Source organism: Cryptomeria japonica, unplaced genomic scaffold, assembly GCF_030272615.1.
Source record: "Cryptomeria japonica unplaced genomic scaffold, Sugi_1.0 HiC_scaffold_379, whole genome shotgun sequence".
Classification (NCBI taxonomy): Eukaryota; Viridiplantae; Streptophyta; class Pinopsida; order Cupressales; family Cupressaceae; genus Cryptomeria; species Cryptomeria japonica.
Genome location: NW_026729200.1, coordinates 65541 through 90000, shown reverse-complemented (window position 1 = coordinate 90000; position 24460 = coordinate 65541). Strand labels below are relative to the sequence as shown.

General features: G+C 63.7%; 4 non-coding genes across 4 annotated transcripts; all 4 read right to left on the bottom strand.

Moving 5' to 3' along the window:
* Window positions 1-323: 323 nt before the first annotated feature.
* Window positions 324-442, bottom strand: LOC131871211 (5S ribosomal RNA). The gene has a single exon (XR_009369478.1). It is a non-coding gene; the product is annotated as a 5S ribosomal RNA (ribosomal RNA).
* A 5916-nt stretch (window positions 443-6358) lies between these two features.
* LOC131871210 (5S ribosomal RNA) lies at window positions 6359-6477 on the bottom strand. Its single transcript, XR_009369477.1, has one exon. It is a non-coding gene; the product is annotated as a 5S ribosomal RNA (ribosomal RNA).
* A 5915-nt stretch (window positions 6478-12392) lies between these two features.
* On the bottom strand, window positions 12393-12511 carry LOC131871209 (5S ribosomal RNA). Its single transcript, XR_009369476.1, has one exon. It is a non-coding gene; the product is annotated as a 5S ribosomal RNA (ribosomal RNA).
* Window positions 12512-18426: 5915 nt separating this feature from the next.
* Window positions 18427-18545, bottom strand: LOC131871208 (5S ribosomal RNA). The gene has a single exon (XR_009369475.1). It is a non-coding gene; the product is annotated as a 5S ribosomal RNA (ribosomal RNA).
* Between the last annotated feature and the right edge of the window lie 5915 nt (window positions 18546-24460).

Here is a 24460-nt window from a genome sequence, read left to right as displayed (position 1 = left end):
TCTGGTGCGGAACCTTAGAGTAAGAAACATCACCGTGCACCTTGGCCAACGTGCGCGACTCGACCGAGCGCGCACTGGCCGAGGTGCACACCGATTTCACCTGGGTGCGCGCGCAGCACCTCGGGCGCACCGGGGTGCGCGCACAACGCCCGGGTTGCACCGTGGCCTGTGTGCTCGGGGCGCCTCGGGTGCGCGCTCGGTGTCGCCCCCGCGCGCGCGGTAGTGCGGGCAGCGCACCCCGGCCCGGCCCGGCCCCGACGAGAACGCAAACGGGCAAAAGGTTTATTCAAATAGCATTGCGACGCCCGGCGAAAAACTAAAAAAGGGTGCAACACCGGGACTTCCCGGGAGGTCACCCATCCCAGTACTACTCCGGCCCAAGCGCGCTTAACTGCGGAGTTCTGATGGGATCCGGTGCACTAACGCTGGTATGATCGCACCCGTTATGAGCTTGTCGCAGTGTGTACTTAGCAAACCGCGACCCACGTGCGAATCCACCCCGGCCACCCACCCCCGTCGAGGTGCACACCCTCCCTCGCGAAGTGCGCCCCGTTCGCCAAGTGTGAGCCCTGCCCGGGTGCGCGCACCTTGCTAGGGCGTCGGGTGTGCACCCGGCCCGGCCTACGTGCGTGCACCTGGACGGGGCGTCGTGTGCGTGCAGTGTCCCGTCTGCAACGCGGTGCCCACACACCACCTCGGGCGCAACGACTTGCGCTCACATGTGGGCCGAGTGCACCTTGGTGCATGTTCGGGGCGCCTCGGGTGCACGCTCGATCTTGCCCCGGTGCACCAAGGCGCTCGGTTTGCCCCGGGTGCGCACTTGGTGCAAGGTGGGCACCCAAAATAGGGATCAAGCACCAAAACACAAGTTTCGGGATGCAAAATGGGACCCAAGGACCACAAATGCGTTCCAAGACCCATGATGGGTCCACGAGAACAAAAATGTGTTCCGAGACTTAATAAACAAATATTGGGTTTTAGGAGAAGAAACATGCTCTGATGCCCAAAACGAGAATCGACCCCGAAAAGGCCACAGGCCAAAAGTGGGATGCGAGACAAAAAAAAATGGGACCCGAGGACCAAAATTGGGTTCCCAGGTCGAAGACAGGGCAACCGGACAAGAAACGACCTCTAAGGCTCGAAATGAGTCCCGACGACTAAAACTTGACAAGAAGCACCCATCAGGCACCCAACTCGACACCCATGGGATGCCGACCCACCCGGGCTTCCACCTAGCACACCTTGGCACCCACCCACCCTCGCACCCAACCTCGCACCCAACTTAGCACCTTTGAACCCACATTGGCACTCACCCTGACCCTGGCACCTTGGAACCCACATTGGCACTCACCTTGACCCTGGCACCCACCTTTGCACTCACCTTGGGACCCACCCTGGCTCCCACCTCGGCACCCACCCAGACACCCACCTTGGTTCCTTGGCACCCACCTTGGATCCTTGGCACCCACCCCGACACCCACCTTGGCACGCAACTTGGCTACTTGCCACCCACCTTGGCTCCTTGACGCCCACCCCGACAACCACCCCGTGACCTACCCTGGCTAGGGTTGGTGCACACCCACCCTGGTGCCCACCTTGGCACCCACCCCATGACCCACCTTGGCACGCACCTTAGTACCCACCCCGTTACCCACCCTAGGACCCACCCCGTGACCCACCTTGGCCAGGGTGGGTGCCTTGGTGCGCACAACTTGCCTGGGCTGCACACCAGGGCGGGCTCAAGATGGCACCCGCGTTCCGTTTTTTTCACTATCTTTCAAAACGGAAATTTTAAAATCTCGTTTTTTTTTTTTTTTTGCCTTTTCTGGAAATTAGTGAAGGCAGCGCATCAAAGGTGCGCAATGCTGGTGCGAACCCGGGAGCGCTCCGATGTGTGCTCCAAGGTGCGGCGTGCACGAAGTCCGAGCCCGGCTTGCCCCGGGTGCGCACCTCGCGTGCACCTTCGCCGGGGTGAGCACCTTGGCTGGGTTGCGCGCCCTGGTGCGCACCAAGGAGCGCTCTGAAGTGTGCTCCAAGGTGCGGCGTGCACGAAGTCGGAGCTCGGTTTGCCCCGGGTGTGCACCTCGGGTGCGCACCTCGCGTGCACCTTCGCTGCGGTGGGCACCTTGGCTGGGTTGCGCGCCTTGGTGGGCACCATGCAGTGCACGAAGTCGGAGCCCGGTTTGCCCCGGGCGCGCACCTCCGCCAGGGTGGGCACCTTGGTGCGCACAACTTGCCTGGGCTGCGCACCAGGAAGGGCTCAAGATGGCACCCGCGTTCCGTTTTTTTCACTATCTTTCAGAACGGAAATTTTAAAATATCGTTTTTTTTTGCCTTTTCTGGAAATTAGTGAAGGCAGCGCATCAAAGGTGCGCAACGCTGGTGCGAACCTGGGAGCGCTCCGATGTGTGCTCCAAGGTGCGGCGTGCACGAAGTCGGAGCCCGGTTTGCCCCGGGTGCGCCCTGGTGGGCACCATGGTGCGCACCAAGGAGCGCTCCGAAGTGTGCTCCAAGGTGCGGCCTGCACGAAGTCGGAGCCCGGTTTGCCCCGGGCGTGCACCGCGGGTGGGCACCTTGGTGCGCATGCCTTGCCTGGGCTGCGCACCAGGGCGGGCTCAAGATGGCACCCGCGTTCCGTTTTTTTCACTATCTTTCAAAACGGAAATTTTAAAATCTCATTTTTTTTTGCCTTTTCTGGAAATTAGTGAAGGCAGCGCATCAAAGGTGCGCACCTCGCTGCCCACCACGGTGCGCAACGCCGGTGGGCACCCGGGAGTGCTTCGAAGTGTGCTCCAAGGTGCTGCGTGCACGTTGTCGGAGCCCGGTTTGCCCCGGGTGCGCACCTCGCGTGCACCTTCGTCGGGGTGGGCACCTTGGCTGGGTTTGCCCCGGCTGCGCTCCGAAGCGGGGTTATTGGAGCGCCGCCTCTTTTTTTGTCGGAGCGTTTGGTGGGGTTTCTCGCATTGGCTCTTCCCAGGCCCGGTTGCCACCCTGGCGCGCACGAAGTCGGAAGTAGGGTTAATTGCCCGGGTGCGCACCTTTGCCAGGGTGGGCACCTTACCTGGGCTGTGCACCAGGGCGGGCTCAAGATGGCACCCGCGTTCCGTTTTTTTCACTATCTTTCAAAACGGAAATTTTAAAATCTCCTCTTTTTTTTGCCTTTTCTGGAAATTAGTGAAGGCAGCGCATCAAAGGTGCGCACCTCGCTGCCCACCTTGGTGTGCTCTGAGGTGCGCACCCGGGAGCGCTACGAAGTGTGCTCCAAGGTGCGGCGTGCACGTTGTCGGAGCCCGGTTTGCCCCGGGTGCGCACCTCGCCTGCACCTTGGCCGGGGTGGGCACCCTGGCTGGGTTTGCCCAGGGTGCGCTCCGAAGCGGGGTTACTGGAGCGCCCCCTCTTTTTTTGTCAGAGCGTTTGGTGGGGTTTCTCGCATTGGCTCTTCCCAGGCCCGGTTGTTGGGTGCGCTCCCACCCTGGCGCGCGCGAAGTTGGAAGTTGGGTTAATTGCCCGGGCGCGCACCTTCGCCAGGGTGGGCACCTTGGTGCGCACACCTTGGCTGGGCTGCGCACCAGGGCGGGCTCAAGATGGCACCAGCATTCCCTTTTTCTCACTATCTTTCAAAACGGAAATTTTAAAATCTCGTTTTTTTTTGCCTTTTATGGAAATTAGTGAAGGCATCGCATCAAAGGTGCGCACCTCGCTGCCCACCTTGGTGTGCTCCGAGGTGCCCACCACGGTGCGCTCCGAGGTGCCCACCACGGTGCGCAACGCCGGTGCGAACCCGGGAGCGCCCCGATGTGTGCTCCAAGGTGCGGCGTGCACGAAGCCGGACCCCGGTTTGCCCCGGGTGCGCACCTCGCGTGCACCTTGGTGCGCACACCTTGGCTGGGTTGCGCGGCCTGGTGGGCACCATGGTGCGCACCAAGGAGCGCTCCAAAGTGTGCTCCAAGGTGCGGCGTGCACGAAGTCCTAGCCCGGTTTGCCCCGGGTGCGCACCTTCGCCGCGGTGGGCACCATGGCGTGCACGAAGTCGGAGCCCGGTTTGCCCCGGGTGCGCACCTCGCGTGCACCTTCGCCGGGGTGGGCACCTCGGCTGGGTTGCGCGCCCTGGTGCGCACCAAGGAGCGCTCCGAAGTGTGCTCCAAGGTGCGGCGTGCACGAAGTCGGAGCCCGGTTTGCCCCGGGTGCGCACCTTCGCCGCGGTGGGCACCCTGGTGCGCACCATGGCGTGCACGAAGTCGGAGCCCGGTTTGCCCCGGGTGCGCACCTCGCGTGCACCTTCGGCGGGGTTGCGCGCCCTGGTGCGCACCAAGGAGCGCTCCGAAGTGTGCTCCAAGGTGCGGCGTGCACGAAGTCGGAGCCCGGTTTGCCCCGGGTGCGCACCTCGCGTGCACCTTCGGCGGGGTTGCGCGCCCTGGTGGGCACCATGGTGCGCACCAAGGAGCGCTCCGAAGTGTGCTCCAAGGTGCGGCGTGCACGAAGTCGGAGCCCGGTTTGCCCCGGGTGCGCACCTCGCGTGCACCTTCGCCGCGGTGGGCACCATGGCGTGCACGAAGTCGGAGCCCGGTTTGCCCCGGGTGCGCACCTCGCGTGCACCTTCGCCGGGGTGGGCACCTCGGCTGGTTTGCGCGCCCTGGTGCGCACCAAGGAGCGCTCCGAAGTGTGCTCCAAGGTGCGGCGTGCACGAAGTCGGAGCCCGGTTTGCCCCGGGTGCGCACCTCGCGTGCACCTTCGCCGCGGTGGGCACCATGGCGTGCACGAAGTCGGAGCCCGGTTTGCCCCGGGTGCGCACCCCGCGTGCACCTTCGCCGGGGTGGGCACCTCGGCTGGGTTGCGCGCCCTGGTGCGCACCAAGGAGCGCTCCGAAGTGTGCTCCAAGGTGCGGCGTGCACGAAGTCGGAGCCCGGTTTGCCCCGGGTGCGCACCTCGCGTGCACCTTCGCCGCGGTGGGCACCTTGGCTGGGTTGGGCACCATTGAGCGCTCCGAAGTGTGCTCCAAGGTGCGCACCATGGCCCTCCAAGGTGCGCAGCATGGCGTGCACGAAGTCGGAGCCCGGTTTGCCCCGGGTGCGCACCTCGCGTGCACCTTCGCCAGGGTGGGCACCTCGGTGCGCACACCTTCTCAATGTTTTCTTGCCTTTTCTGGAAATTGGTGAAGGCAGCGCATCAAAGGTGCGCACCTCGGTGTGCTCCGAGGTGCGAACCCGAGAGCGCTCCGAGGTGCCCACGAAGTCGAAAGTCGGGTTAATTGCATTGTTTTCCCCGGGTGCGCTCCGAGGTGCGCAACATCGGTGCGCACCAAGGAGGGCTCCGAAGTGTGCTCCAAGGTGCGCACGATTCGGAGCTCGGTTTGCCCGGGGTGCGCACACCTTGGCTGGGTTGCGCACCCTTTGTGCGCTCCAAGGTGCGCACGAAGTCGGAGCTCGGTTTGCCCCGGGTGCGCACCTTCGCCAGGGTGCGCACCTTGATGCGCACGCCTTGGCTGGGCTGCGCACCTTGGTGGGCGCCATGGTGCGCACCTTTCGTGCGCTCCAAGGTGCGCACGAAGTCGGAGCTCGGTTTGCCCCGGGTGCGCACCTTGGTGGGCGCCATGGTGCACTCCGAGGTGCCCAAGATTGGTGCGCACCAAGGAGCGCTCCGAAGTGCGCTCCAAGGTGCGCAGGTGCGCGCGAAGTCGAAAGTTGGGTTAATTGTCCGGTTTGCCTCGGGTGCGCACCTTGCGTGCACCTTCGCCAGGGTGGGCGCCTTGGTGCGCACACCTTGGCTGGGCTGCGCACCCGGGCGCGCACACCTTGGCACCCGCGTTTCCTTCATTTTAAATTTTTTTTTTTTACAATCTCTCAAGTGGGAAATTCTATAATCTCAACTTTTTTTGCCTTTTCAGGAAACTTTTGAATGGAGCGCATCATTGGTGCGCTCCGAAGTGTGCTCCAAGGTGCGCACCTCTGGTGTGCTCCAAAGCTCTCTCCAGCTGCGTGCACCTGCCCCGGCCGCGCACCCGGCCCCGCCCAGCTTCGCTCACCTGTCCCGGGCGTCTGGTGCGGAACCTTAGAGTAAGAAACATCACCGTGCACCTTGGCCAACGTGCGCGACTCGACCGAGCGCGCACTGGCCGAGGTGCACACCGATTTCACCTGGGTGCGCGCGCAGCACCTCGGGCGCACCGGGGTGCGCGCACAACGCCCGGGTTGCACCGTGGCCTGTGTGCTCGGGGCGCCTCGGGTGCGCGCTCGGTGTCGCCCCCCGCGCGCGCGGTAGTGCGGGCAGCGCACCCCGGCCCGGCCCGGCCCCGACGAGAACGCAAACGGGCAAAAGGTTTATTCAAATAGCATTGCGACGCCCGGCGAAAAACTAAGAAAGGGTGCAACACCGGGACTTCCCGGGAGGTCACCCATCCCAGTACTACTCCGGCCCAAGCGCGCTTAACTGCGGAGTTCTGATGGGATCCGGTGCACTAACGCTGGTATGATCGCACCCGTTATGAGCTTGTCGCAGTGTGTACTTAGCAAACCGCGACCCACGTGCGAATCCACCCCGGCCACCCACCCCCGTCGAGGTGCACACCCTCCCTCGCGAAGTGCGCCCCGTTCGCCAAGTGTGAGCCCTGCCCGGGTGCGCGCACCTTGCTAGGGCGTCGGGTGTGCACCCGGCCCGGCCTACGTGCGTGCACCTGGACGGGGCGTCGTGTGCGTGCAGTGTCCCGTCTGCAACGCGGTGCCCACACACCACCTCGGGCGCAACGACCTGCGCTCACATGTGGGCCGAGTGCACCTTGGTGCATGTTCGGGGCGCCTCGGGTGCACGCTCGATCTTGCCCCGGTGCACCAAGGCGCTCGGTTTGCCCCGGGTGCGCACTTGGTGCAAGGTGGGCACCCAAAATAGGGATCAAGCACCAAAACACAAGTTTCGGGATGCAAAATGGGACCCAAGGACCACAAATGCGTTCCAAGACCCATGATGGGTCCACGAGAACAAAAATGTGTTCCGAGACTTAATAAACAAATATTGGGTTTTAGGAGAAGAAACATGCTCTGATGCCCAAAACGAGAATCGACCCCGAAAAGGCCACAGGCCAAAAGTGGGATGCGAGACAAAAAAAAATGGGACCCGAGGACCAAAATTGGGTTCCCAGGTCGAAGACAGGGCAACCGGACAAGAAACGACCTCTAAGGCTCGAAATGAGTCCCGACGACTAAAACTTGACAAGAAGCACCCATCAGGCACCCAACTCGACACCCATGGGATGCCGACCCACCCGGGCTTCCACCTAGCACACCTTGGCACCCACCCACCCTCGCACCCAACCTCGCACCCAACTTAGCACCTTTGAACCCACATTGGCACTCACCCTGACCCTGGCACCTTGGAACCCACATTGGCACTCACCTTGACCCTGGCACCCACCTTTGCACTCACCTTGGGACCCACCCTGGCTCCCACCTCGGCACCCACCCAGACACCCACCTTGGTTCCTTGGCACCCACCTTGGATCCTTGGCACCCACCCCGACACCCACCTTGGCACGCAACTTGGCTACTTGCCACCCACCTTGGCTCCTTGACGCCCACCCCGACAACCACCCCGTGACCTACCCTGGCTAGGGTTGGTGCACACCCACCCTGGTGCCCACCTTGGCACCCACCCCATGACCCACCTTGGCACGCACCTTAGTACCCACCCCGTTACCCACCCTAGGACCCACCCCGTGACCCACCTTGGCCAGGGTGGGTGCCTTGGTGCGCACAACTTGCCTGGGCTGCACACCAGGGCGGGCTCAAGATGGCACCCGCGTTCCGTTTTTTTCACTATCTTTCAAAACGGAAATTTTAAAATCTCGTTTTTTTTTTTTTTTTGCCTTTTCTGGAAATTAGTGAAGGCAGCGCATCAAAGGTGCGCAATGCTGGTGCGAACCCGGGAGCGCTCCGATGTGTGCTCCAAGGTGCGGCGTGCACGAAGTCCGAGCCCGGCTTGCCCCGGGTGCGCACCTCGCGTGCACCTTCGCCGGGGTGAGCACCTTGGCTGGGTTGCGCGCCCTGGTGCGCACCAAGGAGCGCTCTGAAGTGTGCTCCAAGGTGCGGCGTGCACGAAGTCGGAGCTCGGTTTGCCCCGGGTGTGCACCTCGGGTGCGCACCTCGCGTGCACCTTCGCTGCGGTGGGCACCTTGGCTGGGTTGCGCGCCTTGGTGGGCACCATGCAGTGCACGAAGTCGGAGCCCGGTTTGCCCCGGGCGCGCACCTCCGCCAGGGTGGGCACCTTGGTGCGCACAACTTGCCTGGGCTGCGCACCAGGAAGGGCTCAAGATGGCACCCGCGTTCCGTTTTTTTCACTATCTTTCAGAACGGAAATTTTAAAATATCGTTTTTTTTTGCCTTTTCTGGAAATTAGTGAAGGCAGCGCATCAAAGGTGCGCAACGCTGGTGCGAACCTGGGAGCGCTCCGATGTGTGCTCCAAGGTGCGGCGTGCACGAAGTCGGAGCCCGGTTTGCCCCGGGTGCGCCCTGGTGGGCACCATGGTGCGCACCAAGGAGCGCTCCGAAGTGTGCTCCAAGGTGCGGCCTGCACGAAGTCGGAGCCCGGTTTGCCCCGGGCGTGCACCGCGGGTGGGCACCTTGGTGCGCATGCCTTGCCTGGGCTGCGCACCAGGGCGGGCTCAAGATGGCACCCGCGTTCCGTTTTTTTCACTATCTTTCAAAACGGAAATTTTAAAATCTCATTTTTTTTTGCCTTTTCTGGAAATTAGTGAAGGCAGCGCATCAAAGGTGCGCACCTCGCTGCCCACCACGGTGCGCAACGCCGGTGGGCACCCGGGAGTGCTTCGAAGTGTGCTCCAAGGTGCTGCGTGCACGTTGTCGGAGCCCGGTTTGCCCCGGGTGCGCACCTCGCGTGCACCTTCGTCGGGGTGGGCACCTTGGCTGGGTTTGCCCCGGCTGCGCTCCGAAGCGGGGTTATTGGAGCGCCGCCTCTTTTTTTGTCGGAGCGTTTGGTGGGGTTTCTCGCATTGGCTCTTCCCAGGCCCGGTTGCCACCCTGGCGCGCACGAAGTCGGAAGTAGGGTTAATTGCCCGGGTGCGCACCTTTGCCAGGGTGGGCACCTTACCTGGGCTGTGCACCAGGGCGGGCTCAAGATGGCACCCGCGTTCCGTTTTTTTCACTATCTTTCAAAACGGAAATTTTAAAATCTCCTCTTTTTTTTGCCTTTTCTGGAAATTAGTGAAGGCAGCGCATCAAAGGTGCGCACCTCGCTGCCCACCTTGGTGTGCTCTGAGGTGCGCACCCGGGAGCGCTACGAAGTGTGCTCCAAGGTGCGGCGTGCACGTTGTCGGAGCCCGGTTTGCCCCGGGTGCGCACCTCGCCTGCACCTTGGCCGGGGTGGGCACCCTGGCTGGGTTTGCCCAGGGTGCGCTCCGAAGCGGGGTTACTGGAGCGCCCCCTCTTTTTTTGTCAGAGCGTTTGGTGGGGTTTCTCGCATTGGCTCTTCCCAGGCCCGGTTGTTGGGTGCGCTCCCACCCTGGCGCGCGCGAAGTTGGAAGTTGGGTTAATTGCCCGGGCGCGCACCTTCGCCAGGGTGGGCACCTTGGTGCGCACACCTTGGCTGGGCTGCGCACCAGGGCGGGCTCAAGATGGCACCAGCATTCCCTTTTTCTCACTATCTTTCAAAACGGAAATTTTAAAATCTCGTTTTTTTTTGCCTTTTATGGAAATTAGTGAAGGCATCGCATCAAAGGTGCGCACCTCGCTGCCCACCTTGGTGTGCTCCGAGGTGCCCACCACGGTGCGCTCCGAGGTGCCCACCACGGTGCGCAACGCCGGTGCGAACCCGGGAGCGCCCCGATGTGTGCTCCAAGGTGCGGCGTGCACGAAGCCGGACCCCGGTTTGCCCCGGGTGCGCACCTCGCGTGCACCTTGGTGCGCACACCTTGGCTGGGTTGCGCGGCCTGGTGGGCACCATGGTGCGCACCAAGGAGCGCTCCAAAGTGTGCTCCAAGGTGCGGCGTGCACGAAGTCCTAGCCCGGTTTGCCCCGGGTGCGCACCTTCGCCGCGGTGGGCACCATGGCGTGCACGAAGTCGGAGCCCGGTTTGCCCCGGGTGCGCACCTCGCGTGCACCTTCGTCGGGGTGGGCACCTCGGCTGGGTTGCGCGCCCTGGTGCGCACCAAGGAGCGCTCCGAAGTGTGCTCCAAGGTGCGGCGTGCACGAAGTCGGAGCCCGGTTTGCCCCGGGTGCGCACCTTCGCCGCGGTGGGCACCCTGGTGCGCACCATGGCGTGCACGAAGTCGGAGCCCGGTTTGCCCCGGGTGCGCACCTCGCGTGCACCTTCGGCGGGGTTGCGCGCCCTGGTGCGCACCAAGGAGCGCTCCGAAGTGTGCTCCAAGGTGCGGCGTGCACGAAGTCGGAGCCCGGTTTGCCCCGGGTGCGCACCTCGCGTGCACCTTCGGCGGGGTTGCGCGCCCTGGTGGGCACCATGGTGCGCACCAAGGAGCGCTCCGAAGTGTGCTCCAAGGTGCGGCGTGCACGAAGTCGGAGCCCGGTTTGCCCCGGGTGCGCACCTCGCGTGCACCTTCGCCGCGGTGGGCACCATGGCGTGCACGAAGTCGGAGCCCGGTTTGCCCCGGGTGCGCACCTCGCGTGCACCTTCGCCGGGGTGGGCACCTCGGCTGGGTTGCGCGCCCTGGTGCGCACCAAGGAGCGCTCCGAAGTGTGCTCCAAGGTGCGGCGTGCACGAAGTCGGAGCCCGGTTTGCCCCGGGTGCGCACCTCGCGTGCACCTTCGCCGCGGTGGGCACCATGGCGTGCACGAAGTCGGAGCCCGGTTTGCCCCGGGTGCGCACCCCGCGTGCACCTTCGCCGGGGTGGGCACCTCGGCTGGGTTGCGCGCCCTGGTGCGCACCAAGGAGCGCTCCGAAGTGTGCTCCAAGGTGCGGCGTGCACGAAGTCGGAGCCCGGTTTGCCCCGGGTGCGCACCTCGCGTGCACCTTCGCCGCGGTGGGCACCTTGGCTGGGTTGGGCACCATTGAGCGCTCCGAAGTGTGCTCCAAGGTGCGCACCATGGCCCTCCAAGGTGCGCAGCATGGCGTGCACGAAGTCGGAGCCCGGTTTGCCCCGGGTGCGCACCTCGCGTGCACCTTCGCCAGGGTGGGCACCTCGGTGCGCACACCTTCTCAATGTTTTCTTGCCTTTTCTGGAAATTGGTGAAGGCAGCGCATCAAAGGTGCGCACCTCGGTGTGCTCCGAGGTGCGAACCCGAGAGCGCTCCGAGGTGCCCACGAAGTCGAAAGTCGGGTTAATTGCATTGTTTTCCCCGGGTGCGCTCCGAGGTGCGCAACATCGGTGCGCACCAAGGAGGGCTCCGAAGTGTGCTCCAAGGTGCGCACGATTCGGAGCTCGGTTTGCCCGGGGTGCGCACACCTTGGCTGGGTTGCGCACCCTTTGTGCGCTCCAAGGTGCGCACGAAGTCGGAGCTCGGTTTGCCCCGGGTGCGCACCTTCGCCAGGGTGCGCACCTTGATGCGCACGCCTTGGCTGGGCTGCGCACCTTGGTGGGCGCCATGGTGCGCACCTTTCGTGCGCTCCAAGGTGCGCACGAAGTCGGAGCTCGGTTTGCCCCGGGTGCGCACCTTGGTGGGCGCCATGGTGCACTCCGAGGTGCCCAAGATTGGTGCGCACCAAGGAGCGCTCCGAAGTGCGCTCCAAGGTGCGCAGGTGCGCGCGAAGTCGAAAGTTGGGTTAATTGTCCGGTTTGCCTCGGGTGCGCACCTTGCGTGCACCTTCGCCAGGGTGGGCGCCTTGGTGCGCACACCTTGGCTGGGCTGCGCACCCGGGCGCGCACACCTTGGCACCCGCGTTTCCTTCATTTTAAATTTTTTTTTTTTACAATCTCTCAAGTGGGAAATTCTATAATCTCAACTTTTTTTGCCTTTTCAGGAAACTTTTGAATGGAGCGCATCATTGGTGCGCTCCGAAGTGTGCTCCAAGGTGCGCACCTCTGGTGTGCTCCAAAGCTCTCTCCAGCTGCGTGCACCTGCCCCGGCCGCGCACCCGGCCCCGCCCAGCTTCGCTCACCTGTCCCGGGCGTCTGGTGCGGAACCTTAGAGTAAGAAACATCACCGTGCACCTTGGCCAACGTGCGCGACTCGACCGAGCGCGCACTGGCCGAGGTGCACACCGATTTCACCTGGGTGCGCGCGCAGCACCTCGGGCGCACCGGGGTGCGCGCACAACGCCCGGGTTGCACCGTGGCCTGTGTGCTCGGGGCGCCTCGGGTGCGCGCTCGGTGTCGCCCCCGCGCGCGCGGTAGTGCGGGCAGCGCACCCCGGCCCGGCCCGGCCCCGACGAGAACGCAAACGGGCAAAAGGTTTATTCAAATAGCATTGCGACGCCCGGCGAAAAACTAAAAAAGGGTGCAACACCGGGACTTCCCGGGAGGTCACCCATCCCAGTACTACTCCGGCCCAAGCGCGCTTAACTGCGGAGTTCTGATGGGATCCGGTGCACTAACGCTGGTATGATCGCACCCGTTATGAGCTTGTCGCAGTGTGTACTTAGCAAACCGCGACCCACGTGCGAATCCACCCCGGCCACCCACCCCCGTCGAGGTGCACACCCTCCCTCGCGAAGTGCGCCCCGTTCGCCAAGTGTGAGCCCTGCCCGGGTGCGCGCACCTTGCTAGGGCGTCGGGTGTGCACCCGGCCCGGCCTACGTGCGTGCACCTGGACGGGGCGTCGTGTGCGTGCAGTGTCCCGTCTGCAACGCGGTGCCCACACACCACCTCGGGCGCAACGACCTGCGCTCACATGTGGGCCGAGTGCACCTTGGTGCATGTTCGGGGCGCCTCGGGTGCACGCTCGATCTTGCCCCGGTGCACCAAGGCGCTCGGTTTGCCCCGGGTGCGCACTTGGTGCAAGGTGGGCACCCAAAATAGGGATCAAGCACCAAAACACAAGTTTCGGGATGCAAAATGGGACCCAAGGACCACAAATGCGTTCCAAGACCCATGATGGGTCCACGAGAACAAAAATGTGTTCCGAGACTTAATAAACAAATATTGGGTTTTAGGAGAAGAAACATGCTCTGATGCCCAAAACGAGAATCGACCCCGAAAAGGCCACAGGCCAAAAGTGGGATGCGAGACAAAAAAAAATGGGACCCGAGGACCAAAATTGGGTTCCCAGGTCGAAGACAGGGCAACCGGACAAGAAACGACCTCTAAGGCTCGAAATGAGTCCCGACGACTAAAACTTGACAAGAAGCACCCATCAGGCACCCAACTCGACACCCATGGGATGCCGACCCACCCGGGCTTCCACCTAGCACACCTTGGCACCCACCCACCCTCGCACCCAACCTCGCACCCAACTTAGCACCTTTGAACCCACATTGGCACTCACCCTGACCCTGGCACCTTGGAACCCACATTGGCACTCACCTTGACCCTGGCACCCACCTTTGCACTCACCTTGGGACCCACCCTGGCTCCCACCTCGGCACCCACCCAGACACCCACCTTGGTTCCTTGGCACCCACCTTGGATCCTTGGCACCCACCCCGACACCCACCTTGGCACGCAACTTGGCTACTTGCCACCCACCTTGGCTCCTTGACGCCCACCCCGACAACCACCCCGTGACCTACCCTGGCTAGGGTTGGTGCACACCCACCCTGGTGCCCACCTTGGCACCCACCCCATGACCCACCTTGGCACGCACCTTAGTACCCACCCCGTTACCCACCCTAGGACCCACCCCGTGACCCACCTTGGCCAGGGTGGGTGCCTTGGTGCGCACAACTTGCCTGGGCTGCACACCAGGGCGGGCTCAAGATGGCACCCGCGTTCCGTTTTTTTCACTATCTTTCAAAACGGAAATTTTAAAATCTCGTTTTTTTTTTTTTTTTGCCTTTTCTGGAAATTAGTGAAGGCAGCGCATCAAAGGTGCGCAATGCTGGTGCGAACCCGGGAGCGCTCCGATGTGTGCTCCAAGGTGCGGCGTGCACGAAGTCCGAGCCCGGCTTGCCCCGGGTGCGCACCTCGCGTGCACCTTCGCCGGGGTGAGCACCTTGGCTGGGTTGCGCGCCCTGGTGCGCACCAAGGAGCGCTCTGAAGTGTGCTCCAAGGTGCGGCGTGCACGAAGTCGGAGCTCGGTTTGCCCCGGGTGTGCACCTCGGGTGCGCACCTCGCGTGCACCTTCGCTGCGGTGGGCACCTTGGCTGGGTTGCGCGCCTTGGTGGGCACCATGCAGTGCACGAAGTCGGAGCCCGGTTTGCCCCGGGCGCGCACCTCCGCCAGGGTGGGCACCTTGGTGCGCACAACTTGCCTGGGCTGCGCACCAGGAAGGGCTCAAGATGGCACCCGCGTTCCGTTTTTTTCACTATCTTTCAGAACGGAAATTTTAAAATATCGTTTTTTTTTGCCTTTTCTGGAAATTAGTGAAGGCAGCGCATCAAAGGTGCGCAACGCTGGTGCGAACCTGGGAGCGCTCCGATGTGTGCTCCAAGGTGCGGCGTGCACGAAGTCGGAGCCCGGTTTGCCCCGGGTGCGCCCTGGTGGGCACCATGGTGCGCACCAAGGAGCGCTCCGAAGTGTGCTCCAAGGTGCGGCCTGCACGAAGTCGGAGCCCGGTTTGCCCCGGGCGTGCACCGCGGGTGGGCACCTTGGTGCGCATGCCTTGCCTGGGCTGCGCACCAGGGCGGGCTCAAGATGGCACCCGCGTTCCGTTTTTTTCACTATCTTTCAAAACGGAAATTTTAAAATCTCATTTTTTTTTGCCTTTTCTGGAAATTAGTGAAGGCAGCGCATCAAAGGTGCGCACCTCGCTGCCCACCACGGTGCGCAACGCCGGTGGGCACCCGGGAGTGCTTCGAAGTGTGCTCCAAGGTGCTGCGTGCACGTTGTCGGAGCCCGGTTTGCCCCGGGTGCGCACCTCGCGTGCACCTTCGTCGGGGTGGGCACCTTGGCTGGGTTTGCCCCGGCTGCGCTCCGAAGCGGGGTTATTGGAGCGCCGCCTCTTTTTTTGTCGGAGCGTTTGGTGGGGTTTCTCGCATTGGCTCTTCCCAGGCCCGGTTGCCACCCTGGCGCGCACGAAGTCGGAAGTAGGGTTAATTGCCCGGGTGCGCACCTTTGCCAGGGTGGGCACCTTACCTGGGCTGTGCACCAGGGCGGGCTCAAGATGGCACCCGCGTTCCGTTTTTTTCACTATCTTTCAAAACGGAAATTTTAAAATCTCCTCTTTTTTTTGCCTTTTCTGGAAATTAGTGAAGGCAGCGCATCAAAGGTGCGCACCTCGCTGCCCACCTTGGTGTGCTCTGAGGTGCGCACCCGGGAGCGCTACGAAGTGTGCTCCAAGGTGCGGCGTGCACGTTGTCGGAGCCCGGTTTGCCCCGGGTGCGCACCTCGCCTGCACCTTGGCCGGGGTGGGCACCCTGGCTGGGTTTGCCCAGGGTGCGCTCCGAAGCGGGGTTACTGGAGCGCCCCCTCTTTTTTTGTCAGAGCGTTTGGTGGGGTTTCTCGCATTGGCTCTTCCCAGGCCCGGTTGTTGGGTGCGCTCCCACCCTGGCGCGCGCGAAGTTGGAAGTTGGGTTAATTGCCCGGGCGCGCACCTTCGCCAGGGTGGGCACCTTGGTGCGCACACCTTGGCTGGGCTGCGCACCAGGGCGGGCTCAAGATGGCACCAGCATTCCCTTTTTCTCACTATCTTTCAAAACGGAAATTTTAAAATCTCGTTTTTTTTTGCCTTTTATGGAAATTAGTGAAGGCATCGCATCAAAGGTGCGCACCTCGCTGCCCACCTTGGTGTGCTCCGAGGTGCCCACCACGGTGCGCTCCGAGGTGCCCACCACGGTGCGCAACGCCGGTGCGAACCCGGGAGCGCCCCGATGTGTGCTCCAAGGTGCGGCGTGCACGAAGCCGGACCCCGGTTTGCCCCGGGTGCGCACCTCGCGTGCACCTTGGTGCGCACACCTTGGCTGGGTTGCGCGGCCTGGTGGGCACCATGGTGCGCACCAAGGAGCGCTCCAAAGTGTGCTCCAAGGTGCGGCGTGCACGAAGTCCTAGCCCGGTTTGCCCCGGGTGCGCACCTTCGCCGCGGTGGGCACCATGGCGTGCACGAAGTCGGAGCCCGGTTTGCCCCGGGTGCGCACCTCGCGTGCACCTTCGCCGGGGTGGGCACCTCGGCTGGGTTGCGCGCCCTGGTGCGCACCAAGGAGCGCTCCGAAGTGTGCTCCAAGGTGCGGCGTGCACGAAGTCGGAGCCCGGTTTGCCCCGGGTGCGCACCTTCGCCGCGGTGGGCACCCTGGTGCGCACCATGGCGTGCACGAAGTCGGAGCCCGGTTTGCCCCGGGTGCGCACCTCGCGTGCACCTTCGGCGGGGTTGCGCGCCCTGGTGCGCACCAAGGAGCGCTCCGAAGTGTGCTCCAAGGTGCGGCGTGCACGAAGTCGGAGCCCGGTTTGCCCCGGGTGCGCACCTCGCGTGCACCTTCGGCGGGGTTGCGCGCCCTGGTGGGCACCATGGTGCGCACCAAGGAGCGCTCCGAAGTGTGCTCCAAGGTGCGGCGTGCACGAAGTCGGAGCCCGGTTTGCCCCGGGTGCGCACCTCGCGTGCACCTTCGCCGCGGTGGGCACCATGGCGTGCACGAAGTCGGAGCCCGGTTTGCCCCGGGTGCGCACCTCGCGTGCACCTTCGCCGGGGTGGGCACCTCGGCTGGGTTGCGCGCCCTGGTGCGCACCAAGGAGCGCTCCGAAGTGTGCTCCAAGGTGCGGCGTGCACGAAGTCGGAGCCCGGTTTGCCCCGGGTGCGCACCTCGCGTGCACCTTCGCCGCGGTGGGCACCATGGCGTGCACGAAGTCGGAGCCCGGTTTGCCCCGGGTGCGCACCCCGCGTGCACCTTCGCCGGGGTGGGCACCTCGGCTGGGTTGCGCGCCCTGGTGCGCACCAAGGAGCGCTCCGAAGTGTGCTCCAAGGTGCGGCGTGCACGAAGTCGGAGCCCGGTTTGCCCCGGGTGCGCACCTCGCGTGCACCTTCGCCGCGGTGGGCACCTTGGCTGGGTTGGGCACCATTGAGCGCTCCGAAGTGTGCTCCAAGGTGCGCACCATGGCCCTCCAAGGTGCGCAGCATGGCGTGCACGAAGTCGGAGCCCGGTTTGCCCCGGGTGCGCACCTCGCGTGCACCTTCGCCAGGGTGGGCACCTCGGTGCGCACACCTTCTCAATGTTTTCTTGCCTTTTCTGGAAATTGGTGAAGGCAGCGCATCAAAGGTGCGCACCTCGGTGTGCTCCGAGGTGCGAACCCGAGAGCGCTCCGAGGTGCCCACGAAGTCGAAAGTCGGGTTAATTGCATTGTTTTCCCCGGGTGCGCTCCGAGGTGCGCAACATCGGTGCGCACCAAGGAGGGCTCCGAAGTGTGCTCCAAGGTGCGCACGATTCGGAGCTCGGTTTGCCCGGGGTGCGCACACCTTGGCTGGGTTGCGCACCCTTTGTGCGCTCCAAGGTGCGCACGAAGTCGGAGCTCGGTTTGCCCCGGGTGCGCACCTTCGCCAGGGTGCGCACCTTGATGCGCACGCCTTGGCTGGGCTGCGCACCTTGGTGGGCGCCATGGTGCGCACCTTTCGTGCGCTCCAAGGTGCGCACGAAGTCGGAGCTCGGTTTGCCCCGGGTGCGCACCTTGGTGGGCGCCATGGTGCACTCCGAGGTGCCCAAGATTGGTGCGCACCAAGGAGCGCTCCGAAGTGCGCTCCAAGGTGCGCAGGTGCGCGCGAAGTCGAAAGTTGGGTTAATTGTCCGGTTTGCCTCGGGTGCGCACCTTGCGTGCACCTTCGCCAGGGTGGGCGCCTTGGTGCGCACACCTTGGCTGGGCTGCGCACCCGGGCGCGCACACCTTGGCACCCGCGTTTCCTTCATTTTAAATTTTTTTTTTTTACAATCTCTCAAGTGGGAAATTCTATAATCTCAACTTTTTTTGCCTTTTCAGGAAACTTTTGAATGGAGCGCATCATTGGTGCGCTCCGAAGTGTGCTCCAAGGTGCGCACCTCTGGTGTGCTCCAAAGCTCTCTCCAGCTGCGTGCACCTGCCCCGGCCGCGCACCCGGCCCCGCCCAGCTTCGCTCACCTGTCCCGGGCGTCTGGTGCGGAACCTTAGAGTAAGAAACATCACCGTGCACCTTGGCCAACGTGCGCGACTCGACCGAGCGCGCACTGGCCGAGGTGCACACCGATTTCACCTGGGTGCGCGCGCAGCACCTCGGGCGCACCGGGGTGCGCGCACAACGCCCGGGTTGCACCGTGGCCTGTGTGCTCGGGGCGCCTCGGGTGCGCGCTCGGTGTCGCCCCCGCGCGCGCGGTAGTGCGGGCAGCGCACCCCGGCCCGGCCCGGCCCCGACGAGAACGCAAACGGGCAAAAGGTTTATTCAAATAGCATTGCGACGCCCGGCGAAAAACTAAGAAAGGGTGCAACACCGGGACTTCCCGGGAGGTCACCCATCCCAGTACTACTCCGGCCCAAGCGCGCTTAACTGCGGAGTTCTGATGGGATCCGGTGCACTAACGCTGGTATGATCGCACCCGTTATGAGCTTGTCGCAGTGTGTACTTAGCAAACCGCGACCCACGTGCGAATCCACCCCGGCCACCCACCCCCGTCGAGGTGCACACCCTCCCTCGCGAAGTGCGCCCCGTTCGCCAAGTGTGAGCCCTGCCCGGGTGCGCGCACCTTGCTAGGGCGTCGGGTGTGCACCCGGCCCGGCCTACGTGCGTGCACCTGGACGGGGCGTCGTGTGCGTGCAGTGTCCCGTCTGCAACGCGGTGCCCACACACCACCTCGGGCGCAACGACCTGCGCTCACATGTGGGCCGAGTGCACCTTGGTGCATGTTCGGGGCGCCTCGGGTGCACGCTCGATCTTGCCCCGGTGCACCAAGGCGCTCGGTTTGCCCCGGGTGCGCACTTGGTGCAAGGTGGGCACCCAAAATAGGGATCAAGCACCAAAACACAAGTTTCGGGATGCAAAATGGGACCCAAGGACCACAAATGCGTTCCAAGACCCATGATGGGTCCACGAGAACAAAAATGTGTTCCGAGACTTAATAAACAAATATTGGGTTTTAGGAGAAGAAACATGCTCTGATGCCCAAAACGAGAATCGACCCCGAAAAGGCCACAGGCCAAAAGTGGGATGCGAGACAAAAAAAAATGGGACCCGAGGACCAAAATTGGGTTCCCAGGTCGAAGACAGGGCAACCGGACAAGAAACGACCTCTAAGGCTCGAAATGAGTCCCGACGACTAAAACTTGACAAGAAGCACCCATCAGGCACCCAACTCGACACCCATGGGATGCCGACCCACCCGGGCTTCCACCTAGCACACCTTGGCACCCACCCACCCTCGCACCCAACCTCGCACCCAACTTAGCACCTTTGAACCCACATTGGCACTCACCCTGACCCTGGCACCTTGGAACCCACATTGGCACTCACCTTGACCCTGGCACCCACCTTTGCACTCACCTTGGGACCCACCCTGGCTCCCACCTCGGCACCCACCCAGACACCCACCTTGGTTCCTTGGCACCCACCTTGGATCCTTGGCACCCACCCCGACACCCACCTTGGCACGCAACTTGGCTACTTGCCACCCACCTTGGCTCCTTGACGCCCACCCCGACAACCACCCCGTGACCTACCCTGGCTAGGGTTGGTGCACACCCACCCTGGTGCCCACCTTGGCACCCACCCCATGACCCACCTTGGCACGCACCTTAGTACCCACCCCGTTACCCACCCTAGGACCCACCCCGTGACCCACCTTGGCCAGGGTGGGTGCCTTGGTGCGCACAACTTGCCTGGGCTGCACACCAGGGCGGGCTCAAGATGGCACCCGCGTTCCGTTTTTTTCACTATCTTTCAAAACGGAAATTTTAAAATCTCGTTTTTTTTTTTTTTTTGCCTTTTCTGGAAATTAGTGAAGGCAGCGCATCAAAGGTGCGCAATGCTGGTGCGAACCCGGGAGCGCTCCGATGTGTGCTCCAAGGTGCGGCGTGCACGAAGTCCGAGCCCGGCTTGCCCCGGGTGCGCACCTCGCGTGCACCTTCGCCGGGGTGAGCACCTTGGCTGGGTTGCGCGCCCTGGTGCGCACCAAGGAGCGCTCTGAAGTGTGCTCCAAGGTGCGGCGTGCACGAAGTCGGAGCTCGGTTTGCCCCGGGTGTGCACCTCGGGTGCGCACCTCGCGTGCACCTTCGCTGCGGTGGGCACCTTGGCTGGGTTGCGCGCCTTGGTGGGCACCATGCAGTGCACGAAGTCGGAGCCCGGTTTGCCCCGGGCGCGCACCTCCGCCAGGGTGGGCACCTTGGTGCGCACAACTTGCCTGGGCTGCGCACCAGGAAGGGCTCAAGATGGCACCCGCGTTCCGTTTTTTTCACTATCTTTCAGAACGGAAATTTTAAAATATCGTTTTTTTTTGCCTTTTCTGGAAATTAGTGAAGGCAGCGCATCAAAGGTGCGCAACGCTGGTGCGAACCTGGGAGCGCTCCGATGTGTGCTCCAAGGTGCGGCGTGCACGAAGTCGGAGCCCGGTTTGCCCCGGGTGCGCCCTGGTGGGCACCATGGTGCGCACCAAGGAGCGCTCCGAAGTGTGCTCCAAGGTGCGGCCTGCACGAAGTCGGAGCCCGGTTTGCCCCGGGTGTGCACCGCGGGTGGGCACCTTGGTGCGCATGCCTTGCCTGGGCTGCGCACCAGGGCGGGCTCAAGATGGCACCCGCGTTCCGTTTTTTTCACTATCTTTCAAAACGGAAATTTTAAAATCTCATTTTTTTTTGCCTTTTCTGGAAATTAGTGAAGGCAGCGCATCAAAGGTGCGCACCTCGCTGCCCACCACGGTGCGCAACGCCGGTGGGCACCCGGGAGTGCTTCGAAGTGTGCTCCAAGGTGCTGCGTGCACGTTGTCGGAGCCCGGTTTGCCCCGGGTGCGCACCTCGCGTGCACCTTCGTCGGGGTGGGCACCTTGGCTGGGTTTGCCCCGGCTGCGCTCCGAAGCGGGGTTATTGGAGCGCCGCCTCTTTTTTTGTCGGAGCGTTTGGTGGGGTTTCTCGCATTGGCTCTTCCCAGGCCCGGTTGCCACCCTGGCGCGCACGAAGTCGGAAGTAGGGTTAATTGCCCGGGTGCGCACCTTTGCCAGGGTGGGCACCTTACCTGGGCTGTGCACCAGGGCGGGCTCAAGATGGCACCCGCGTTCCGTTTTTTTCACTATCTTTCAAAACGGAAATTTTAAAATCTCCTCTTTTTTTTGCCTTTTCTGGAAATTAGTGAAGGCAGCGCATCAAAGGTGCGCACCTCGCTGCCCACCTTGGTGTGCTCTGAGGTGCGCACCCGGGAGCGCTACGAAGTGTGCTCCAAGGTGCGGCGTGCACGTTGTCGGAGCCCGGTTTGCCCCGGGTGCGCACCTCGCCTGCACCTTGGCCGGGGTGGGCACCCTGGCTGGGTTTGCCCAGGGTGCGCTCCGAAGCGGGGTTACTGGAGCGCCCCCTCTTTTTTTGTCAGAGCGTTTGGTGGGGTTTCTCGCATTGGCTCTTCCCAGGCCCGGTTGTTGGGTGCGCTCCCACCCTGGCGCGCGCGAAGTTGGAAGTTGGGTTAATTGCCCGGGCGCGCACCTTCGCCAGGGTGGGCACCTTGGTGCGCACACCTTGGCTGGGCTGCGCACCAGGGCGGGCTCAAGATGGCACCAGCATTCCCTTTTTCTCACTATCTTTCAAAACGGAAATTTTAAAATCTTGTTTTCTTTTGCCTTTTATGGAAATTAGTGAAGGCATCGCATCAAAGGTGCGCACCTCGCTGCCCACCTTGGTGTGCTCCGAGGTGCCCACCACGGTGCGCTCCGAGGTGCCCACCACGGTGCGCAACGCCGGTGCGAACCCGGGAGCGCCCCGATGTGTGCTCCAAGGTGCGGCGTGCACGAAGCCGGACCCCGGTTTGCCCCGGGTGCGCACCTCGCGTGCACCTTGGTGCGCACACCTTGGCTGGGTTGCGCGGCCTGGTGGGCACCATGGTGCGCACCAAGGAGCGCTCCGAAGTGTGCTCCAAGGTGCGGCGTGCACGAAGTCCTAGCCCGGTTTGCCCCGGGTGCGCACCTTCGCCGCGGTGGGCACCATGGCGTGCACGAAGTCGGAGCCCGGTTTGCCCCGGGTGCGCACCTCGCGTGCACCTTCGCCGGGGTGGGCACCTCGGCTGGGTTGCGCGCCCTGGTGCGCACCAAGGAGCGCTCCGAAGTGTGCTCCAAGGTGCGGCGTGCACGAAGTCGGAGCCCGGTTTGCCCCGGGTGCGCACCTTCGCCGCGGTGGGCACCCTGGTGCGCACCATGGCGTGCACGAAGTCGGAGCCCGGTTTGCCCCGGGTGCGCACCTCGCGTGCACCTTCGGCGGGGTTGCGCGCCCTGGTGCGCACCAAGGAGCGCTCCGAAGTGTGCTCCAAGGTGCGGCGTGCACGAAGTCGGAGCCCGGTTTGCCCCGGGTGCGCACCTCGCGTGCACCTTCGGCGGGGTTGCGCGCCCTGGTGGGCACCATGGTGCGCACCAAGGAGCGCTCCGAAGTGTGCTCCAAGGTGCGGCGTGCACGAAGTCGGAGCCCGGTTTGCCCCGGGTGCGCACCTCGCGTGCACCTTCGCCGCGGTGGGCACCATGGCGTGCACGAAGTCGGAGCCCGGTTTGCCCCGGGTGCGCACCTCGCGTGCACCTTCGCCGGGGTGGGCACCTCGGCTGGGTTGCGCGCCCTGGTGCGCACCAAGGAGCGCTCCGAAGTGTGCTCCAAGGTGCGGCGTGCACGAAGTCGGAGCCCGGTTTGCCCCGGGTGCGCACCTCGCGTGCACCTTCGCCGCGGTGGGCACCATGGCGTGCACGAAGTCGGAGCCCGGTTTGCCTCGGGTGCGCACCCCGCGTGCACCTTCGCCGGGGTGGGCACCTCGGCTGGGTTGCGCGCCCTGGTGCGCACCAAGGAGCGCTCCGAAGTGTGCTCCAAGGTGCGGCGTGCACGAAGTCGGAGCCCGGTTTGCCCCGGGTGCGCACCTCGCGTGCACCTTCGCCGCGGTGGGCACCTTGGCTGGGTTGGGCACCATTGAGCGCTCCGAAGTGTGCTCCAAGGTGCGCACCATGGCCCTCCAAGGTGCGCAGCATGGCGTGCACGAAGTCGGAGCCCGGTTTGCCCCGGGTGCGCACCTCGCGTGCACCTTCGCCAGGGTGGGCACCTCGGTGCGCACACCTTCTCAATGTTTTCTTGCCTTTTCTGGAAATTGGTGAAGGCAGCGCATCAAAGGTGCGCACCTCGGTGTGCTCCGAGGTGCGAACCCGAGAGCGCTCCGAGGTGCCCACGAAGTCGAAAGTCGGGTTAATTGCATTGTTTTCCCCGGGTGCGCTCCGAGGTGCGCAACATCGGTGCGCACCAAGGAGGGCTCCGAAGTGTGCTCCAAGGTGCGCACGATTCGGAGCTCGGTTTGCCCGGGGTGCGCACACCTTGGCTGGGTTGCGCACCCTTTGTGCGCTCCAAGGTGCGCACGAAGTCGGAGCTCGGTTTGCCCCGGGTGCGCACCTTCGCCAGGGTGCGCACCTTGATGCGCACGCCTTGGCTGGGCTGCGCACCTTGGTGGGCGCCATGGTGCGCACCTTTCGTGCGCTCCAAGGTGCGCACGAAGTCGGAGCTCGGTTTGCCCCGGGTGCGCACCTTGGTGGGCGCCATGGTGCACTCCGAGGTGCCCAAGATTGGTGCGCAACAAGGAGCGCTCCGAAGTGCGCTCCAAGGTGCGCAGGTGCGCGCGAAGTCGAAAGTTGGGTTAATTGTCCGGTTTGCCTCGGGTGCGCACCTTGCGTGCACCTTCGCCAGGGTGGGCGCCTTGGTGCGCACACCTTGGCTGGGCTGCGCACCCGGGCGCGCACACCTTGGCACCCGCGTTTCCTTCATTTTAAATTTTTTTTTTTTACAATCTCTCAAGTGGGAAATTCTATAATCTCAACTTTTTTTGCCTTTTCAGGAAACTTTTGAATGGAGCGCATCATTGGTGCGCTCCGAAGTGTGCTCCAAGGTGCGCACCTCTGGTGTGCTCCAAAGCTCTCTCCAGCTGCGTGCACCTGCCCCGGCCGCGCACCCGGCCCCGCCCAGCTTCGCTCACCTGTCCCGGGCGTCTGGTGCGGAACCTTAGAGTAAGAAACATCACCGTGCACCTTGGCCAACGTGCGCGACTCGACCGAGCGCGCACTGGCCGAGGTGCACACCGATTTCACCTGGGTGCGCGCGCAGCACCTCGGGCGCACCGGGGTGCGCGCACAACGCCCGGGTTGCACCGTGGCCTGTGTGCTCGGGGCGCCTCGGGTGCGCGCTCGGTGTCGCCCCCGCGCGCGCGGTAGTGCGGGCAGCGCACCCCGGCCCGGCCCGGCCCCGACGAGAACGCAAACGGGCAAAAGGTTTATTCAAATAGCATTGCGACGCCCGGCGAAAAACTAAGAA